The sequence below is a fragment of the Ceratotherium simum genome, chromosome 36 (assembly GCF_057802395.1).
Source record: "Ceratotherium simum simum isolate JZ-2026a chromosome 36, ASM5780239v1, whole genome shotgun sequence".
In the NCBI taxonomy this organism is placed as follows: Eukaryota; Metazoa; Chordata; class Mammalia; order Perissodactyla; family Rhinocerotidae; genus Ceratotherium; species Ceratotherium simum.
Genome location: NC_141935.1, coordinates 18,470,166 through 18,490,725, shown reverse-complemented (window position 1 = coordinate 18,490,725; position 20,560 = coordinate 18,470,166).

Sequence of the window (20,560 nt, the reverse complement as noted above, 5' to 3'; positions counted from 1 at the left end):
TGTAGGTTAATTTCTCTCCCTTCAGACAAAGATACTGATCATTCCTTCCTCTTTCACTCTGAATTTGTACCTGTATTTTGGTCTATATTATTTTGCAACTTTCTGATATGAAGCCCTGTGTTGTGCACTAATCACATTGTGTCTAAAGTTTAATTTTGTAAGATTACAACTTATCAGGCTGAGCTCTCTGCTTCCTTGATTTATGGCCACTAATTGTATTCCCAGTGGCATGACCTGACTTTGTCCATTTCACTTACTTTGGGGATAGTCGATGAGTTTTCCAGCAATGATTTAACCATTTTTCTGTCTTCCAGGAAAATGGCTCCGCCTCCCCCCCTCCTCCCTTTAAGCATCAAAGCTTAAAATTAACCTTTAGTTTCTGAAGATCTATATTTTGTATATTCTTTGTACATTTGTATAATTTTTGTAGAACAGGAAAAATGAAAACTGAAATGATTGAGAAATGAACATCATGTTCTCTCTTCTCTAGACACTTTGAAAAGGAGAAAAATCCCCACCTATGCAATAAAGAGACTATTTGGTATTTTAACATATAAATTTGTTGTACTTAATTTAGTTAAAAACAAATGAAATAAACAGTCTTTTTTTTTTTCTTGGAGGAGAGAGAATATGTATCTAGAGGTAGAGGGGAAATCCCACTGAAACTATAAAGAGGTTTTGACTAAGTTCTTATTTTTTACACATTTTTTGGCATTGGCATTGGCCTGAGATACTAGCTACCATTGCTTAAGAAAGTAATCTATTGAATGTCTAACTAAAAATACACATATTTAAAATTTTTAAAGGACTTCAGATTCATATAAAATACTGTAACTATAATCTTAAAAATTACATTGTTTGTGAATGGTGGCTACAGTGGAGAAAACTGATGGCCTTATTATTGTTATTATTATTGTATATATCTATATATGTTTTTATTAAAACTCTCCTTTTCTATTGCAGTAACATTGGTTTATAACATTGTATACATTTCAGGGGTACATCATTATACTTCTATTTCTGCATAGATTAAATCATGTTCACCACCAAAATACTAATTACAATCCATCGCCACACACATGTGCCTAATCATCCCTTTCACCCTCTTCCCTCCCCCCTTCCCCTCTGGTAACCACCAATCCAATCTCCGTCTCTATGTGTTTGTTTTTTGTTGTTTTTATCTTCTACTTATGAAAGAGATCATACCGTAGTTGACTTTCTCCCTCTGACTTATTTCGCTTAGCATAATACCCTCAATGTCCATCCATGTTGTCACAAATGGCTGGATTTCATCGTATCTTATGGCTGAGTAGTATTCCATTTCCTATATATTTTTATTCTAGCTTGCATATTACTCACCCTGTGGCCCAAAGAAAGTTTCCATAGGTCTTCTTGAGTTGAATGAGTTTCTACAAATCCTCTGTAGTTAGATGAGTTCATAGCAGCTGAAAAATCTGTAAATACTGAACATATCTGTTGAGAAAAATTCCCTGCTTTTCTTCTCAGGGCTGAAACAGATCCTAGTGAGTTTTGGAAGTTAAAAGCAGAAATTAATTCTGAGCCTTCATCAGTGGCCTGGCAGTGCCCCCTTATGTCCAGAATCTAGAACATACCACAAATGATGTCTGCATCTTGTTTGAGTAAGAAAGTGAAAATGGTGGCTTTAGTCTTGGACTCTTAGCAACAGAAATGGCTTTAACTTGCAGGGATTCCACTTGCTGTCCCCCGAAGACCCAGGACCAGTAATCTCTTGTTTTCTTTCCAGCCTCCCCAAATCTGTTTTTTGGAAGACATTCGGTAGACTAGGATGTAATTTGCTGAGACTTACAGAGGGAGAAGGTCAAATACCGTATGATTTCCTTCATTAAGTAGTAGATAATAACAACAATAAACAAACACATAGGGACAGAGATTGGATTGGTGGTTACCAGAGGGGAAGGGGGGAGGGAGGAGGGTGAAAGGGATAATTGGGTACATGTGTGTGGTGATGGGTTGTAATTAGTATTTTGGTGGTGAACATGATGTAATCTGTGCAGAAATAGAAGTACAATGATGTACACCTGAAATTTTTACAATGTTATAAACCAATGTTACTGCAATAAACAAAAAATTAAAAAAAAAAAAAAAGAAAAAAAGAAAATTACTCTCATCTCGCAAGAGGAAAAAAAAAGATAGATAAATCACCCAAGAAATTACTGCGTAATGTCCTTGAATGACATAAAAATGGAAAACTAGGACAAATAATAAAGGAAATAACACAAACTTCAAAGTATAGAAGAAAATAAGTGAGCTACAACTTAAAAGGGACATTCAAGAAATAAAAATAGAAATTAAAAAAAAAAAAAATTTGCTGAGACTTAATATTTTACTCCCCATGGGAGATTTTCATTTTGTTTTGTTTGTTTGTTTGTTTTGTGAGGAACATTAGCCCTGAGCTAACATCTGTTGTCAATCCTCTTCTTTTTCTGAGGAGGATTGGCCCTGGGCTAACATCTGTGCCCATCTTCCTCTACTTTATATGTGATGCCACCATAGCATGGCTTGATGAGTGGTGTGTAGGTGTGTGCCCGGGATCCGAACCTGTGAACCCTGCGCCACTGAAGTGGAGTGTGCGAACTTGATCACTATGCCACCGGGCAGACCCTGGGAGATTTTCGTTTTAATTGCAGACAATGCTGTGAAAAGTGGGGTTCCTGAAGTGTGGAATTTCTGGGATCACTAAGTCAGTACAGAAGGACCAGGATTAGGGTGAGGTGCGTGAGGCTGAATTGTGCAAGTGTAGGATCAAATTCTGTCTTTATGTAAAATTTTGACGATTTGCTCACCATGGATTTTTTGCATTAATTTTTGTTTTTAAAAACATTGTATCGAAAATTTTTCTTTTTGAGGAAGCTTGGCTCTGCGCTAACATCTGTTCCCAATCTTCCTCTTTTTTTTCTTTTTTTCCCCAAAGCTCCAGTACATAGTTGTATATCATAGCTGTAGAGTTGTAGCTCTTCTATGTTGGATACCGCCTGGGCATGACTTGGTGAGCGGTGAGTAGGTCCACGCCCAGGATCTGAACTGGTCAACCCTGGACCCCCAAAGCAGAACGTGTGAACTCAACTCCTACACCACTGGGCCGGCCCCCTCAAAATAATATTTATCTTGATTACTAAGTTTTTTGATACCCCGTTAAGTTCTGCCCCCCGGGTGAGTGTCTTATTTGCTGTACCCTCATCCTGACCCACTCGGTAGGGAGTGGTCTCTTCTTGGTGCCTACCATTCCTGGAAATCTTGATATCATACCATCAAGTTAACACCCAGTCCACCTTCCCAGTGAACTTGATGATCACCAGTGAGTAAGCAGTTTCACCGTGCCTATCAGAAGTACAGAGTATAAGGAAACTGAATGGAATACTTGTCACCAATCCAGTGATGTTGAAAGGGTTTAATGGGTTCACGTAACAAGAGAGGAGGAGGGCCTTGGGTTCAAAAGATCATAAAACAATAAAGTTATATAACTTTTGCACTTCTCTCATAAAGGAATAAAGAACCTACGATATTGACATGTTATCTAAGGTCTTGGAAAGATCTTTCACTTTGCGTGGCTAAGTTCTCAATAGTCATTCTTCTTCACATTTCAAACTGCTGGCTTTTTCTGGTAGGATAAACAGAGGTAACCAGGTTAGAGAGGGCATTTCCTGTGAGGATAGGGTTTAATGTATTAAATTCCTTGAGACAACAAAGGAGGGCTTCTGATGGGCACCTTGGTGACATTGGGTAAGGGCTGATGACTCAGCACTCCCATACCTGGAATGTGACCAGATTTCAGCCTTCAAAGGTCAACATCTGGGACTTCTGAAATGTAGCACTATGAGCCCTTTTGAGGTTTTTGACAGGCGAGAATAGATTAGCGATGCTCAGCAGCCCTCAGGATCCATAGGCCGTGCTTTTTTGAGTTGAATCTGTAACGTGTTTTGGCGGAGTTTGTTTTTCTTCCATAGATCAAAGTTTCCTGGTTTTAACAAAATAAAGTACCTAAAAAGCTTTTAACTGCAGCTAGACAAGAAGACAGGGCTAGAGAGAGGACGGTCTTCATAAAAAGCATGAGTTTAAATTCACTTACGTCTTTGCTTTTACACATGAAACTAGGTCTCCAACTAATTTAGGCTATTTATTTCATTTCAGTATGACTGGGATACCTTCGTCACTGTGTTTATCAGGAATTAAAATCTCTAGGGTCAGAGTCTAGTAAATTCATTTAAAAGCCACCTAGAACTCATTGTGGAAGCAATCTGGCTATAAATAATAAACCAGTCTCATAGTTAATGCATGCTTGATGAACAACAGGAATGGCAGCCACGTATAGTCCTCATTTTCTGTTTCTGCAGAAGTCAGAGAATAGGAATAATTTAACACTATATTAGGAACTAACTTTCTGTCATCTTTATAAAAAGCATTGTGATATACTAGATACCAGACTATAGTAGATGTGCTTTTCTTGACATCATTTTCATGGGAAACGTTTGTTTGTATGTTTTAAAGGGTTCTATTCTGATACATATGGTTTAAAAATGGGTTTCGTTAATTTTGATTTTCTAAGCTTGAATAATTTATACCATAATTAGATAGGAACTCAGCTAAACATCCTTGTACTTTAACAAGACTTTTAAATTAGTGTTTTAAAATTAAGAGAACACTTCAACAAATGGTGTTGGGAAAACTGGACAGCTACATGAAAAAAATGAAAGTAGACCATTATCTTACACCATACACAAAAATTAACTCAAAATGGATTAAAGACTTGAATGTAAGACCTGAAACCATGATAATTCTAGAAGAAAACGTAGGAAGTATGCTCTTCAACATTGGTCTTTGCCATATATTTTCAAGTACCGTGTCTGACTGGGCAAGAGAAACAATAGAAAAAATAAACAAATGGGACTACATCAAACTAAAAAGCTTCTGCACAGCAAAGGAAACCATCAATAAAACGAAAACACAACCTAACAATTGGGAGAAGATATTTGCAAACCATATATCTGATAAGGGGTTAATCTCCAAAATATATAAAGAACTCATACATCTCAACAACAAAAAAACTAACAACCCATTAAAGAGTAGACAAAAGACCTGAACAGATATTTCTCCAAAGAAGATATACAGATGGCCAACAGGCACATGAAAAGATGTTCAAAATCATTAACTATCAGGGAAATGCAAATCAAAACTACAATGAGATATCACCTCACGCCCGTTAGAATGGCTATAATTAACAAGATAGGAAACATCAAGTGTTGGAGAGGATGGAGAGAGAAGGGAACTCTCATACACTGCTGGTGGGAGTGCAAACCGGTGCAGCCACTATGGAAAACAGTATGGAGATTTCTCAAAAAATTGGGGATAGAGCTACCATATGATCCAGCTATTCCACTGCTGGGTATTTATCCAAAGAACATGAAAACACCAATGCATAAAGATACATGCATCCCTGTGTTCATTGCAGCATTATTCACAATAACCAAGACTTGGAAGCAACCTAAGTACCCATCAAGGGACAAATGGATAAAGAAGATGTGGTATATATACAGGATGGAATACTATTCAGCCATAAGAAACAATGAAATCCAGCCTTTTGTGACAACAAGGATGGACATCGAGGACATTATGCTAAGCGAAATGAGTCAGAGGGAGAAGGTCAAATACTGTATAATCTCACTCATAAGTAGAAGATAAAAACAACAACAAACAAACACATAGAGACAGAGATTGGATTGGTGGTTACCAGAGGGGAAGGGGGAGGGAGGGGGGCAAAAGGGATGATTAGGCAGGTGTGTGTAGTGATGGGTTGTAATTAGTATTTGGGTGGTGCACATGATGTAATCTATGCAGAAATAGAAGTATAATGATGTACACCTGAAATTTATACAATGTATAAACCAATGTTACTACAACAAAAAAATTAGAAAAGAAAAAAATAAGTAAAATTAAGAGAACAATTTGGCTTAAAGAATATAAGCTGCCATACCAATAATATCATAAATAAGAATAACTTGCATAATCAGAGTGTATCATTAAATTGTATCAATTAAGCATCTCTATTAGGGAATGCCTCTATCTAGGAAAAGCAAGGTCAAAATTGTTAGAGTTAACATGCATAATAAAGAACTTTCATTAACCTTGTTATCTCTTGCAATGGTCCAGAAGGTCATAAAATATTTCTACAGTAGCCGCCATCTGTCTTCTTATTTTCCTATATTTAAAATTTCCATTATTCAACCCTGACATTTAAGATGGATAGACGATATTTACAAACTGAATTTATCTTCCTCAATATATTTAAGTGCTAGCATCATAACAATAATGTTTTATTCTTTTTATTGCATGCACACTTTCTTTTTATTTTGGCCTGTATTCAATTAATCAGGTTCTTGTGATCTAGCCTTGGAAACTGGCCACCATTTTAAATATTGCTACAGTGGGAAAATGAAGCAAACTTTTGGAGCATAGGATTTGCATTAGGGAATGCCTCTATCTGTTATAGAGAATCATAGACCCCATGATAGTCAGATTTTCTTACTGAGGTATTCAAAATGAGCTCAGTTTAAGAGCATTTAACCCAGGGGATGGTACCATGGCTGGACCTAAATGACATGGTTTGAGGCTCTTAGATTCTGTGTTATTAACCATTAAGATGGAGCAGAGTGATTTATACATAAAACAGTTTTTAAATAGGTCAGAGAAAAAGAGGAGTAGGGCAACAAGCAGAATTTTAAAACACTATCAGTTGGATTAACTTTAATCATGCGAGGCTGGATAGCTAATTGATATATAAAATGCAGTGACTCTCTAAAGGTGTTAATTTAATATGTCAAATGGATTAAGTTGCCCTGAGGACTTATGGGTCATAGAGGAAACTTTGCTTTGAACAAGTTTAGTTTCATAAAAATCATTTGTCTTCACATGTAATTAGACACAACAGCAGGAGTCTTCCCACTCTCCTCCTTGTGTATGACAAATCTGTGATCTTGTTTTCTCAACTAGAAAATGATATTGGAGGACTTTGGAAGGACTGATACTGGTAAATAATATAGAATTCTTGCTTTTGGAGAAACCTTTGAGTTCTTCACCAAAATAATTTATCTGCCTCTGTACGCACTTAATGCAAATATTTTACTTTGTCTTAAATAATTGAAAGCGTCAATCAGGAGTGTCTGTGTTAATTAATCATTATTCATGGTTAGTCACGAGTGGCATTTATATTATATATATATGGGGCATTTGATATACTTTTGTCATATGAATTATAGTATAAACCAAAAAATGGGAGTAGAGGAACCATGATTTTTATTTTTTAATGACACAGACAATTTGGTTTTGGTCTTCCATGATGTATCTGTGACATATTTAATAGAAAGCAGTAAATTGAGAGGCTATAGTTTGGAATTTTCTTGAAGTAATACAAATACTACCACCCATCAGGATTTCCTTCAAGATAATTTCTTGGGCTCAAAAAAGCCCTAGCATGATTTTGGTTCTAACAGTGCAGCTGGAAATTCAGAAACTTTCTCTGTTTCTATCTTTTGTTATGGAATCAGAACAGGTCCTTAACAAATGCTTAAAATTTTAAAAATATTTTACTTATTTAACTAAGCAAGTCATTGATATTTATAAGAAAAGAGAACATAAAGATAAAAAAAGAAAGATAAAAATTATCCTTACCTCTGCTACTTTATCCCAGTGGTACAATATTATTTAGATATAGACTGCTCTAAGTTAAAGATGCACATTGTAAACCTAGAACAGCCCCTAACAACATAAAACAAAAAGATATAGCTAATAAACCAATAATGGAGGTGAAATGGAATCCTTAAAAACAAACAAACAATTAATCCAAAAGAAGGAAGAATAAGAGGAAAAAAGAAAAAAGAAGAACATATGGGACAAATAAAAATTTAAGAGCAAGAAGGTGGAGTTAAAGCTAACCATACTAATAACTGCATTAAGTATAAATGGTTTAAATATTTCAATTAAAAGGCAGAGATTAGAGATTGTCAGACTAGATAAGACATCAAGACCCTATTGTATGCTATCTATAAGAAATACACTTTAAATATGAAGACGTAGATGGGGTAAAAATAAAAGATGGAAGAAGATATACCCTGTAAATATTTATAAGAAAACTGGAATGGCTATATTAGTCTCAGACAAAGTAGACTTTAAAATAAAGAATATGACTAGGAACAAAAAGAAACATTTCATAATAATAAAGTGAGGAATTCATCAAGTTTTCCAACTTGTGTCAATGTTCAAAACGTCTGAATAACTGAAAGCATCAATATTTTCCAAATGATCAATGATATTAGAAAATCATGTACAAGTGAAAGACTCATTTAAAGTGCAAGATAGACCAATGATTTTCAATGTTACAGAGTATGAAAAACTCATTGACATGCTTTCAGATTCTGCATTGCAACTAACTTTAAAGAAATTATAATTTCTTGTGTTTTCGTGTAGCACCAAAGGAGAATATCCACAATTGTCTGAAAAGTCTATCAAAATATTCCTGTCTTTTCCAACTACATATATATGTGAGGCCACATTTTCTTCACAGACTTCAGACTTTAACCAAAACAACATATTGAATGCAGAAGCAGATGGAGAGTTCAGTTGTTTTCTATCAAGCCAGAAATTTGCAAAACTTTAAAACAATGCAATTCTTCTCTCTAAGTTTTTTTTTTGGTTTGGAAAATATGGTTATAGTTAATAAAAATTTTTTTTTTATGTTAAAATGTATTGGGTTTATTATCTCTCAATGAATCAATAAATGTTTTAAAGATATCTTAAATTTTAATTTCTAATATGGAAACTACTGAAAGATACAACCCACATAAACTCTTTGGCATCTTCAATCATTTCTAAGAGTGTAAAGATGGCTCTGAGACCAAAAAAGTTTGAGAACCTCTGTACTAAAGCATCTAGTATAGTTGTCACTTCCTGCTAACTAGATACAATTAGCATAATTTTATCTATATACTGGAGTAGGGTGAAGATCTGTGAAGTTCACAGATGTTCAGGATCCCTGTGGACTATATTATGACAAAGTATAGGAGAATTAACTTTGCCTTGAGGCAAGACAGTATTTCTGCTCTTTCTATGTAAAGGTAAACTGCTTTTGATCCTTGCTACAGATTACTCTTGATAAGAAAGCATTCACCAAATTACCAGGCATGTACTAAGTGACAGATTGTAGTCACTGTGTTGATTGTTCCTGTAAGGATACAACATTAACACAGCAGCTGTGATTTAGGCTATCATCTGGTTAAGTTTATGGTAGTCCACCATTATCTGCCACTATCCATCTTATCTTTACAGAGATCAGATAGGTGAATTGAATGAGGATATGATAACGTTGGATATTCTTGTATCCTTCAGGTTTTTAATGGTGATGATAATCTGTAATGCCCGGAGGAATTTGATATTGCTTCTGATTTACTGTCCTTCAGTTTCAGAGGCTTTCACCTTGTTCTTCCTACCACAATGGCCCTTACTCTGTAGATTGGGGAACCAGTGCAAAGGTTCTGCCAGCTGCAAAATCCATAGTTCCACTGGACCCACTGTGAGATAGACTTGGGCCATTTATTGTCTACATTATAACTATTTAGTGGTTTCTTAGATGAATCTCCTTTTGATCTGAAGATGATTGGATGAAAAGACATGCTCTTCCCTCACTCCCCCCCCAATACAATCGTGAAAGAGGGGCAGAGTAATCACAGACATACCTCAAGGATATTGTATGTTTTGTTCCAGACCACTTCAATAAAGCAAATACTGTGATTGATTCACACAAATTTTTTGGTTTCCAGTGCATATAAAAGTTATGTTTATGCTATACTGTAGTCTATTATGTCTAAAAAAAAAGTACATCCTCAATTGAAAAATACTTTATTGCTAAAAAATGTCAACCATCATCTGTGTCTTCAGCGAGTCATAATCTTTTTGCTGATGTAGGGTCTTGTAAAAAAAAAATGCAATGTCTGTAAAGTGCAGTAAAACGTGGTATGCCTGTGCAATAAACACTGGCATTCACAAAGGGGAGGCACATAGCAGCCACTGGTTTATGACAATTCTGAAATCCCCCTGTGAAAATGTCTACAGATCTTCTTAGGTTGAGGATGTTCCTTGATTAGGCCCTGTTTCTGCTCTTTGGAGTGGCTCCTCAGGGAATACTGTTTTGTATGTCTCTTGGTGCTTAGAGCCTCCCTCTGGGACATACTTCTTTTTCTATCTTATTTGCCCCCTTCTAAAGAGGGCAGTAGAAAATATGCCCTTTAAGCAATTTATTTAACCTGATTGAAGAAAGTTGGGCCCCAGAGACCTTTTTGAATTTTGAGCAACCTCATTCACTTTTAGTTTGGGTTGGTGGCACTTTACCAAATACAATTCCCTTAAACATATTTTAGGCTTCTTATGAATATGAGTCAAGGTCACCATATTCAATAAAAGCCACGTTCATGTTTATTTTTGAGATGTGCATATGAATACTCATTTATTGCTACTCGGGGAATAGGTATTTATGGGACAATGGCTTTAGATTCTTAGGAGACATTTTGTGCAGCTGAGAGGGTCTACTATGCACCATCTTAATACTTTCAGTGGTTTTAACAAAGGGACTTAGAGTCACATCCTTGATTGGATCTTTGTTCTCAGGCCTTATTTTACTGCGAGAATCTTTACCAGCTGGTGAGGCTAGAGATGAGGACTGTTTTATTTTCCAACTCAACCAATTCTGGCCTCTCTGTATTCCCTTTAAATTATGCTTGCGATTGGGCTAGTTTTTCTTCAGCTTATTTTTTTCTTGTAACATTTTATCATATGCACCCAGGAGTGACCAGCTGACTCTTTGAACATTTGGCCCTGGAAATCATCTCTCAAATTCAGAGGTTTTTTGTATTTTACATATTGCCATAAATGATAGTTTTACCTATTGTTTTACTACTACACAACATGGGTTTCTATTTTCCCAGTCTCTTAGAGCCATTTCCTCAATGATTTTTCTATCTTTTTCCTGCTGGCCAGTCTCCAAAGCCTTTGTCACATATTTTAGATTTTTGTTATGGCAACACTGCACTTCTGGTACAGTTTCTGAATCAGTTATCTATTGCCCCACCAGTACTACATGACGAACAACCATAAAACCCCAGCGATGTACAGCAATGAACATTTATTTTTGCTTCCAGCTCTGTGGGTCTGCTGGTTCTTCTGCTCTGACCTGGGCTCAGCAGGGATCATATATCTAAGGTCAGCTGTGAGTCAGCCAGGTGACTTTGCTATTTTTGGCTGGTCTCTCTCATATATCTGGGTCTCCAGCTGAGACAATGCGTTGACTTGCCTATGCTACACCTGGTTTCTCAAGAAGGCCAGCCTGGGCTTGGTGAGGCAGAAGGGCAAGAGGGAGCACAAGAGAGAAGCACACAAGGCTTTTTGAGACATAGGACTGTAAATGGCACACATCACTACCATTTCATTCTATTGAGCAAGTGAGTCACAGGGCCAGCTGAGATTTAAAATATGTGGAAGTAGACCCCACCTCTTTTTTTTGTTGTTGTTATTTTATTGAGGTCATGTTGGCTTATAACGTTGTGTAATTTCAGGCATACATCATTATATATCAGTTTCTGTATAGACTGCATCTTGCTCACCCCTAATAGTCTAGTTTTTATCCGTCACCATACATAATTGCCCATTTACCCCTTTTGCCCTCCCCCTCAAACTCCTTCCCTTCTGGTAACCACTAATCTGTTCTCCTTGTCCACATGTTTGTTTATCTTCCACATATGAGTGAAATCATACAGTGCTTGTCTTTCTCAGTCTGGCTTATTTCACTTAACATAATACCCTCAAGGTCCATCCGTATTGTTGCAAATGGGGCAATTTTTTTTTGGCTGAGTAGTATTCCATTGTATATATATACCATACCTTCTTTATCCATTCATCCATTGTGTGCACTTGTGTTGCTTCCACATCTTGGCTATTGTGAATAATGCTGCAATGAACATAGGGGTGCATAAATCTCTTTGTATTGTTGATTTCATGTTCTTGAGATAAATACACAGTAGTGGGATAGCTGGATTTTATGGTATTTCTATTTTTAATTTTTTGAGAAATCTCCATACTGTTTTCCATAGTGCCGGCACCAGTTTGAATTCCCATCAGCAGTGTGTGAGGGTTTCCTTTTCTCCATATCCTCCCCAACATTTGTTATTTTTTGTCTTAATTATAGACATTCTGATGGGTGTAACATAATATTTCATTGTAGTTTTGATTTGCATTTTCAGAATAATTAGTTATGTTTTTTCACGTGCCCGTCAGCCATCTATTTGTTTTCTTTGGAAAAATGTCTATTCATAGCCTCTGCCCATTTTTTGATGGGGTTGTTCATTTTTTTGTTGTTGAGTTGTATGAATTCTTTGTATATTTTGGAAATAAACTCCTTGTCTGATATATGATTTGCAAATATTTTCTCCCAGTTGGTAGGTTGTATTTTTGTTTTGCTGATGGTTTCCTTTGTCTTGCAAAAGTTTTTAGTCTGATGTAGTCCCATTTGTTAATTTTTTCTTTTGTTTCCCTTGCTTGAGTAGACATGGTATTTGAAAAGATACTGTTAAGACTGATGTCAAAGAGTGTACTGCCTATATTTTCTCCTAGGAGTTTTATGGTTTCAGGTCTTACATTCAAGTCTTTAATCCATTTTGAGTTAACTTTTATGTATGGTGCAATACAATGGCCTACTTTCATTCTCTTGTACATGGCTGTCCAGTTATCCCAACACCATTCATTGGAGAGACTTTCCTTTCTCCATTGTATATTCTTGGCTCCTAGTAGAAGATTAACTGTCCAAGGATGTGTGGCTTTATTTCTGGATTTCAATTCTATTCCATTGATCTGTGTGTCTGTTTTTGTGCCAGTATCATGCTCTTTTGATTACTATAGCTTTGTAGTATATTTTGAAGTCAGGGATTGTGATGCCTCCAACTTTTTTCTTTTTTCTCAGGATTTCTTTAGCTATTCGAGGTTTTTTGTTGTTCTATATAAATTTTAGGATGCTTTGTTCTATTTCTGTGAAGAATGTCATCTGGATACTGATTTGGGATTGCATTGAATCTGTAGATTGCTTTAGGTAATATGAATATTTTAACTATGCTTATTCTTCCAATACATGAGCATGGAATATCTTTCCATTTCTTTATGTCCTTTTCAATTTCTTTCAGTAATGTCTCATAGTTTTCGGTGGATAGATCTTTCACCTCCTTGGTTAAGTTTATTCTTAGGTATTTTAATCTTTTGTTTGTGATTTTAAATGGGATTGTATTCTTGATGTCTCTTTCTGCAAGTTCGTTATTAGTGTATAGAAATGCAACTGATTTTTTTGTAAGTTGATTTTATGCCCTGAAACTTTGCTGTAGTCATTGATTAATTCTAATAGTTTTCTGTTGGATTCTTTAGGGTTTTCTAAATATAGAATCATGTCATCCCCAAACAGTGAGACTTTTACTTCTTCCTTTCCAACTTGGATACTTTTTATTTCTTTTTCTTCCCTAATTGCAATGGCCAACACCTCCAGTACTATGTTTAGTAAGAGTGGTGAGAGTGGGCACCCTTGTCTTGTTCCTGTTCACAGAGGGATAGTTTTTAGTTTTTTACCATTGAGTATGATGTTGGCTATGTGTTCTCATATATGGTCTTTGTTATGTTGAGATACTTTTCTCCCATACCCATTTTATTCAGAGATTTTTTAAAAAAAATCATAAATGGATGTTGGATCTTGTCAAATGCTTTCTCTGCATCTATTGAGATGACCATGTGATTTTTTTGCTCCTCATTTTTTTAATGTGGTGTATCACATTGTTTGATTTGCAGATGTTGAACCATCCCTGCATCCCTGGAATAAATCCCACTTGATTGTGGTGTACGATCTTTTTACTATATTGCTGTATTTGATTTGCTAATATTTTGTTGAGAGTTTTCGCATCTATGTTCATCAGTGATATCGGGCTGTAGTTTTCCTTTTTTGTGTTGTCCTTGTTTGATTTTGATATCAGGGTAATGTTGGCCTTGTAGAATGGGTTCAGAAGTGTAGCATCTTCTTCAATTTTTTGGAATAGTTTGAGAAGGATAAGTATTAAATTTTCTTTGAATGTCGGACAGAATTCTCCAGAGAAGCCATCTGGTCCTGGACTTTTGTTTTTGGGAGGTTTTTGATTACTGTTTAATCTCTTTACTTGTGATTGGTCTATTCAAACTCTATTTCTTTTGATCCAGTTTTGGGAGGTTGTATGATTCTAAGAATTTATCCATTTCTTCTAGGTTATCCAATTTGTTGGCATATAGTTTTTCAGAGTATTCCCTTATAATTCGTTGTATTTCTTTGGTATCCATTGTAATTTCTCATCTTTTTTAAAATAATTTTTTCATAAAGTTTATTTTTCTTGCCTTTAGTACAATCACTAATTAAGTTATTTTGTTTTATTATTTTTATTGAGGTGACATTGGTTTATAACACTATATAAATTTCAGGTGTACATCATTGTATTTCGGTTTCTGTGTAGATTACATCATGCTCACGACCCAAAGACTAATTACCATCCATCACCACACACATTTGCCTAATCTCCCCTTTTGCCCTCCTACTTACCCCCTTCTCCTCTGGTAACCACCAATCCAATCTCCGTCTCTATGTGTTTGCTTGTTGTTGTTTTTAACTTCTATTTATGACTGAGATCATACAGTATTTGACTTTCTCCCTCTGAATTATTTCGCTTAGCATAATATCCTCAAGGTCCATCCATGTTGTTGCAAATGGCAAGATTTTATCTTTTCTTATGGCTGAATAGTATTCAATTGTGTATATATACCACATCTTTATCCATTTGTCCCTTAATGGGCACCTAGGTTGCTTCCAAGTCTTGGCTATTGTGAATAATGCTGCAATGAACAAAGGGATGCATATACCTTTACGCATTCATACTTTCATGTTCTTTGGGTGAATATCCAGCAGTGGAATAACTGCATTGTATGGTAGTTCTAGTCCTAATTTTTTGAGGAATCTCCATACTGTTTTCCATAGTGGATGTACCAGTTTTCACTCCCACCAGCAGTGTATGAGAGTTCCCTTTTCTCCACATCCTCTCCAACACTTGTTATTTCTTGTCTTGTTAATTATAGCCATTCTGATGGGCGTGAGGTGATATCTCATTGTAGTTTTGATTTGCATTCCCTAATAATTAGTGATGTTAAACATCTTTTCATTGCCTGTTGGCCATCCATGTATCCCCTTTGGAAAAATGTCTGTTCGGATCTTTTGTCCATTTTTTAATTGGGTCGTTAGTTTTTTTGTTGTTGAGATGTATGAGTTCTTTATATATTTTGGATATTAACCCACTATCTGATATATGGTTTGCAAATATTTTCTCCCAATTGTTATGTGGTCTTTTTGTTTTGTTGGTGATTTCCTTTGCTGTGCAGAGGTTTTTAGTTTGATGTAGTTCCATTTGTTTATCTTTTCTTTTGTTTCCCTTACCTGATCAGACATGGTATTTGAAAATATGCTGCTAAGACCGATGTGAAAGAGTGTACTGCCTATATTTTCTTCTAGGAGTTTTATGATTTCAGATCTCACATTCGAGTCTTTAATCCATTTTGAGTTAATTTCTGTGTACGGTGTAAGAAAATGGTCTATATTCATTCTTTTGCACGTGGCTGTCCAGTTTTCCCAACACCATTTATTGAAGAGACTTTCCTTTCCCCATTGTATGTTCTTGGCTCCCTTGTCAAATATTAGCTGTTCGTAGATGTATGGGTTTATTTCTGGGCTCTTGATCTGTTGCATTGATCTGTGGCTCTGTTTTTGTGCCAGTACCATGCTCTTTTGATTACTATATCTTTGTAGTATATTTTGAAGTCAGGGATTGTGATGCCTCCAGCTTTGTTCTCTTTTCTCAGGATTGCTTTGGCTATTCTGGGTCTTTCGTTGTTCCATATAAATTTTAGAATGCTTTGTTCTGTTTCTGTGAAGAATGTCATTGGCATTCTGATTGGGATTGCATTGTATCTGTAGATTGCTTTAGGTAATATGAACGTTTTAACTATGTTTATTCTTCCAATCCATGAGCACGGAACATCTTTCCATTTCTTTATGTCTTCTTCAATTTCTTTCAATAAAGTCTTATAGTTTTCAGCGTATAGGTCTTTCACCTCTTTGGTTAAATTTACTCCTAGATATTTTATTCTTTTTGTTGTGATTGTAAATGGGATTGTATTCTTGACTTCTCTTTCTGCTAGTTTGTTATTAGTGTATAGAAATGCAACAATTTTTTGTAAGTTGATTTGGTACCCTGCAACTTTGCTGTAGTAGTTGTTTATTTCTAAAAGTTTTTTGATGGATTCTTTAGGTTTTCCTATATATAAAATCATGTCATCTGCAAACAGTTACTGTTTCAATTCTTCCTTTCCAACTAGGATCCCCTTTATTTCTTTTTCTTGCCTGATTGCTCTGGCTAGGAATTCCAACACTACGTTAAATAAGAGTGGTGAAATTGGGCATCCTTGTGTGGTTCCTGTTCTTAGAGGGATGTTTTTCAGTTTTTCTCCATTGAGTATGATATTAGCTGGGGGTTTGTCATATATGCCTTTATTATGTTGAGGTACTTTCCTTCTATACCCATTTTATTCAGAGTTTTCATCATAAATGGATGTTGGGTCTTGTCAAATGCTCTCTGCATCTATTGAGAGGATCATGTGATTTTTTATTCCTCATTTTGTTAATGTGGTGTATCACATTGTTTGATTTGCAGATGTTGAACCATCTGGAATAAATCCCACTTGATCATGGTGTATGATCTTTTTAATGTATTGTTGTATTTGATCTGCTAGTATTTTGTTGAGGGTTCTTGCATCTATGTTCATCAGTGATATCAGGCTGTAGTTTTCCTTTTTTGTGTTGTCCTTTGTTCATTTTGGTTTAGGGTAATGTTGGCTTTGTAGAATCAGTCAGTAAGATTCCTCTCCTCTTTAATTTTCTGGCATAGATTGAGAAGGATAAGTATTAAATCTTCTTTGCATGTTTTGGAGAATTCATCAGGGAAGCCATCTTGTCCTGAACTTTTATTTTTTGGGAGGTTTTTGACGACTGTTTCCATCTCTTTACTGGTGATTGGTCTAATCAAATTATTTATTTCTTCTTGACTCATTGGTGGAAGTTTGTATGATTCTATGAATTTATCCATTTCTTCTAGATTGTCCAATTTGCATATAGATTCTCATAGGATTCTCTTATAATCTTTTTTTATTTCTGAGGTGTCCATTGTAATTCTCCTCTTTCATTTCTGATTTTATCTATTTGACACTTCTCTCTTTTATTCTCTGTGTGTCTAGCTAAAGATTTGTTAATTTTGTTTCTCTTTTCAAAGAACCAGTTCTTTGTTTCATTGATTTTTTTCTATTTTTTTTTAGTTTCTCTTTCATTTATTTCTGCTCTGATTTTTATTATTTCCGTCCTTTTCCTGATTTTGGGCTTTGTTTGTTCTTCTTTTTCCAGTTCCTTTAAGTGCACTGTTAGAGTGTTTGAGATTTTTCTTGTTTGGTGAGGTAGGCCTGTATTGCTTTAAACTTCCCTCTTAGAACTACTTTTGCTCTATCCCATCAATTTTGATTTCATTTTCATGTGTCTCTAGGTATTATTTCATTTCTCCTTTGATTTCTTTGTTGACCCAATCATTGTTCAGTAGCATTTTGTTTAATCTCCAAGTATTTGTGGATTTTCCAATTTTCTTCCTGTAGTTGATTTCTAGTTTCATACCATTGTGGTTAGAAAAGTTGCTTGGTATTATTTCAATCTTCTTACATTTATTGAGGCTTGTTTTGTGGCCTAATATGTGACCTATCCTGGAGAATGTTCCATGTGCAGTTGAAAAGAATGTGTATTCTCCAGTTTTTGGATGAAATGTTCTGTGTATATCTACTAGGTCTCTCTGGCCTAATGTGTCATTTAAGGCCAATGTTTCTTTATTGATCTTCTGTTTGGATGATCTATCCGTTTGTGTAAGTGGAGTGTTAAAGTCCCCTACTACTGTTGTGTTGCTGTCTATTTCTCCTTTTTTGTCTGTTAATAATTGCTTTATATATTTAGCTACTCCTAGGTTGGGTGCATAGATATTTACAAGTGTTAGATCCTCTTGTTGGATTGTTCCCTTTATCATTATGTAGTGCCCTTTTTTGTCTCTTGTTACAGTTTTTGTTTTAATGTCTTCTTTTCTGATATATATATTGTTACCCCTGCATTCTTTTCATTGTCATTTGCATGGAGTTTCTTTTTCCATCCCTTCACTTTCAGTTTGTGAATGTGTTTAGGTCTGAATTGTGTCTCTTGTATGCAGCATATATATGGGTCTTGTTTTTTGTATCCAATCAGCCACCCTAAGCCTTTTGATTGGAACATTTAGTCCATTGACATTTAAAGTAGCTATTGATAAAAATATACTTATTGCTATTTTGTTACTTTTTCCCTGGGTGTTTTAGTAGTTCTTCTCTGTTGCTTTCTTCTTCTGTTGCTCTCTTCCCTTGTGGTTTGACGGCTTTCTTTAATATTATGTTTGGGTCCCTTTCTCTTAATTTTTTGTGTGTTTATTATAGGTTTCTGGTTTGTGATTTCCATGAGGTTCATATATAATAATGAACGTGTATAGCAATCTATTTTAAGTTGATGGTCTCTTAAGTTTGACATCTTGCTCTACTCTTTTACTCCCTTCCTCCCACATTTTATGTTTTTGATATCATATTTAGCCTCTTTTTTGTTCATGTGTATCCATTACCATACTCTTATAATGGAATTAGATAATTTTAGTACTTTTGTCTTTTGACCTTCATATTAGCTTCATAGGTGGTTGATCTGCTACTTTTACTGTATATTTGCCTTTACCAGTGATTTTATTGTTTTTTTTTTTGGATAATTTTGTTTTTCCTATTTGCGGTCTTTTCTTTTCCACTTAAATAAGTCCCTGTAGCATTTCTTGTAGGACTGGTTTCTTGGTGATAAACTCCTTTAGTTTTTGCTTGTCTGGAAAACTCTTTATTTCTCCTTCCATTATGAATGATAACCTTGCTGTGTAGAGGATTCTTGGGTGTAGGTGTTTTCCTTTCAGCACTTTAAATATATTGTGCCACTCCCTTCTAGTCTGTAAGGTTTCTCCTGAGAAGTCAGCTGATAGCCTTATGGGGTTTCCTTTATATGTAACTTGTTGCCTTTCTCTTGCAGCATTTAGGATTCTCTCTTTATCTTTAATTATTGACATTTTAATTATAGTGTGTCTTGGTGTGGGCCTCTTTGGGTTTACCTTGTTTGGTGCTCTCTGCATGTCTGTTTCCTTCCTTAGGTTAAGAAAGTTTTCAGCTATTATTTCTTCAAATAGGCTCTCTGCCCCTTTATTTCTCTCTTCTCCTTTTGGGACACCTATAATATGGATGTTAGTGTGTTTGATGTTGGCCCAGAGGTCCCTTAGACTGTCCTCATTCTTTTTAATTCTTTTTTCTTTTATCTGTTCAGCTTGGGTGATTTCCTCTAGCCTTTTGTCCAGCTCACAGATACGTTCTTCTGTATCATCTACTCTGCTATTGAGTCCCTCTAGTGAATTTTTAATTTCCATATTGTATTCTTCATTTCTGATTTGTTCTTTGTTATATTTTCCAATTCTTTGTTGAAGTTCTCATTGAGTTCATCCATTCTTCTCCCAAGATCAGTGAGCATCCTTATGATTACTAGGTTGTTCTCTTTGTCCAGTAGATTTTTTATTTCTGTTTTGTTTAGTTCTTCTTCCTTGGTTTTGTCCTTTTCCCTTACTTGAAACATATCCCTTTGTCTCCTCATTTTGCCTTTTTCTCTGTGCTTATGTCTATGTATTAGGTAGGTCAGCTACGTTTTCCTATCTTGGAGATGTGGCCTTATGTAAGAGATGCCTTATGAGGCCCAGCAGTGTGCTTCCCTCTCATCACCAGTTCCAAATATTCCAGGAGTGTCCCTTATGTTGGCTACATGTGTCCTTCTGTTGTGACAGAGTTGATCTTGCTGCAGGTGCCTGGGGAGGCTAGGCTGTCCCCCTGGCAGGCTGGTTCTAATGCTCAGCTGTGTGTGGCTGCTACAGTCTCTTTGGTCACTTTATTGGGCATGGGGAGCCCCAGCACAGTTGGCTGCAAGGTCTAATAGCACATTCCTGTTCCAGTTTTTTTGTTAAGTGAGTAGGCCCCCAGTGCAGCTTGTTGCTAGGCTCAGGGGCTTACAACTGCAGTAAGCTTCCAGCCTGTGAGGCTCTTGTCAGCTCTCTCAGGATTGCAGCTGAGTGAGGCCGGCCCCAGTCGTGGGAGCACCAATTGTTTCAGGCTTTGGATGGTGGACCCGATACCCCATGTGGCTGTTTAAGAAGCACAAATCTGCTGCAGCTGACAAGCTCCACTGCCCGCAAAGCCACACATTCCGTCAACACAGTCCTGCCCTTTGTGCAAGCCCTGACCCACCAAAAGGGACCCA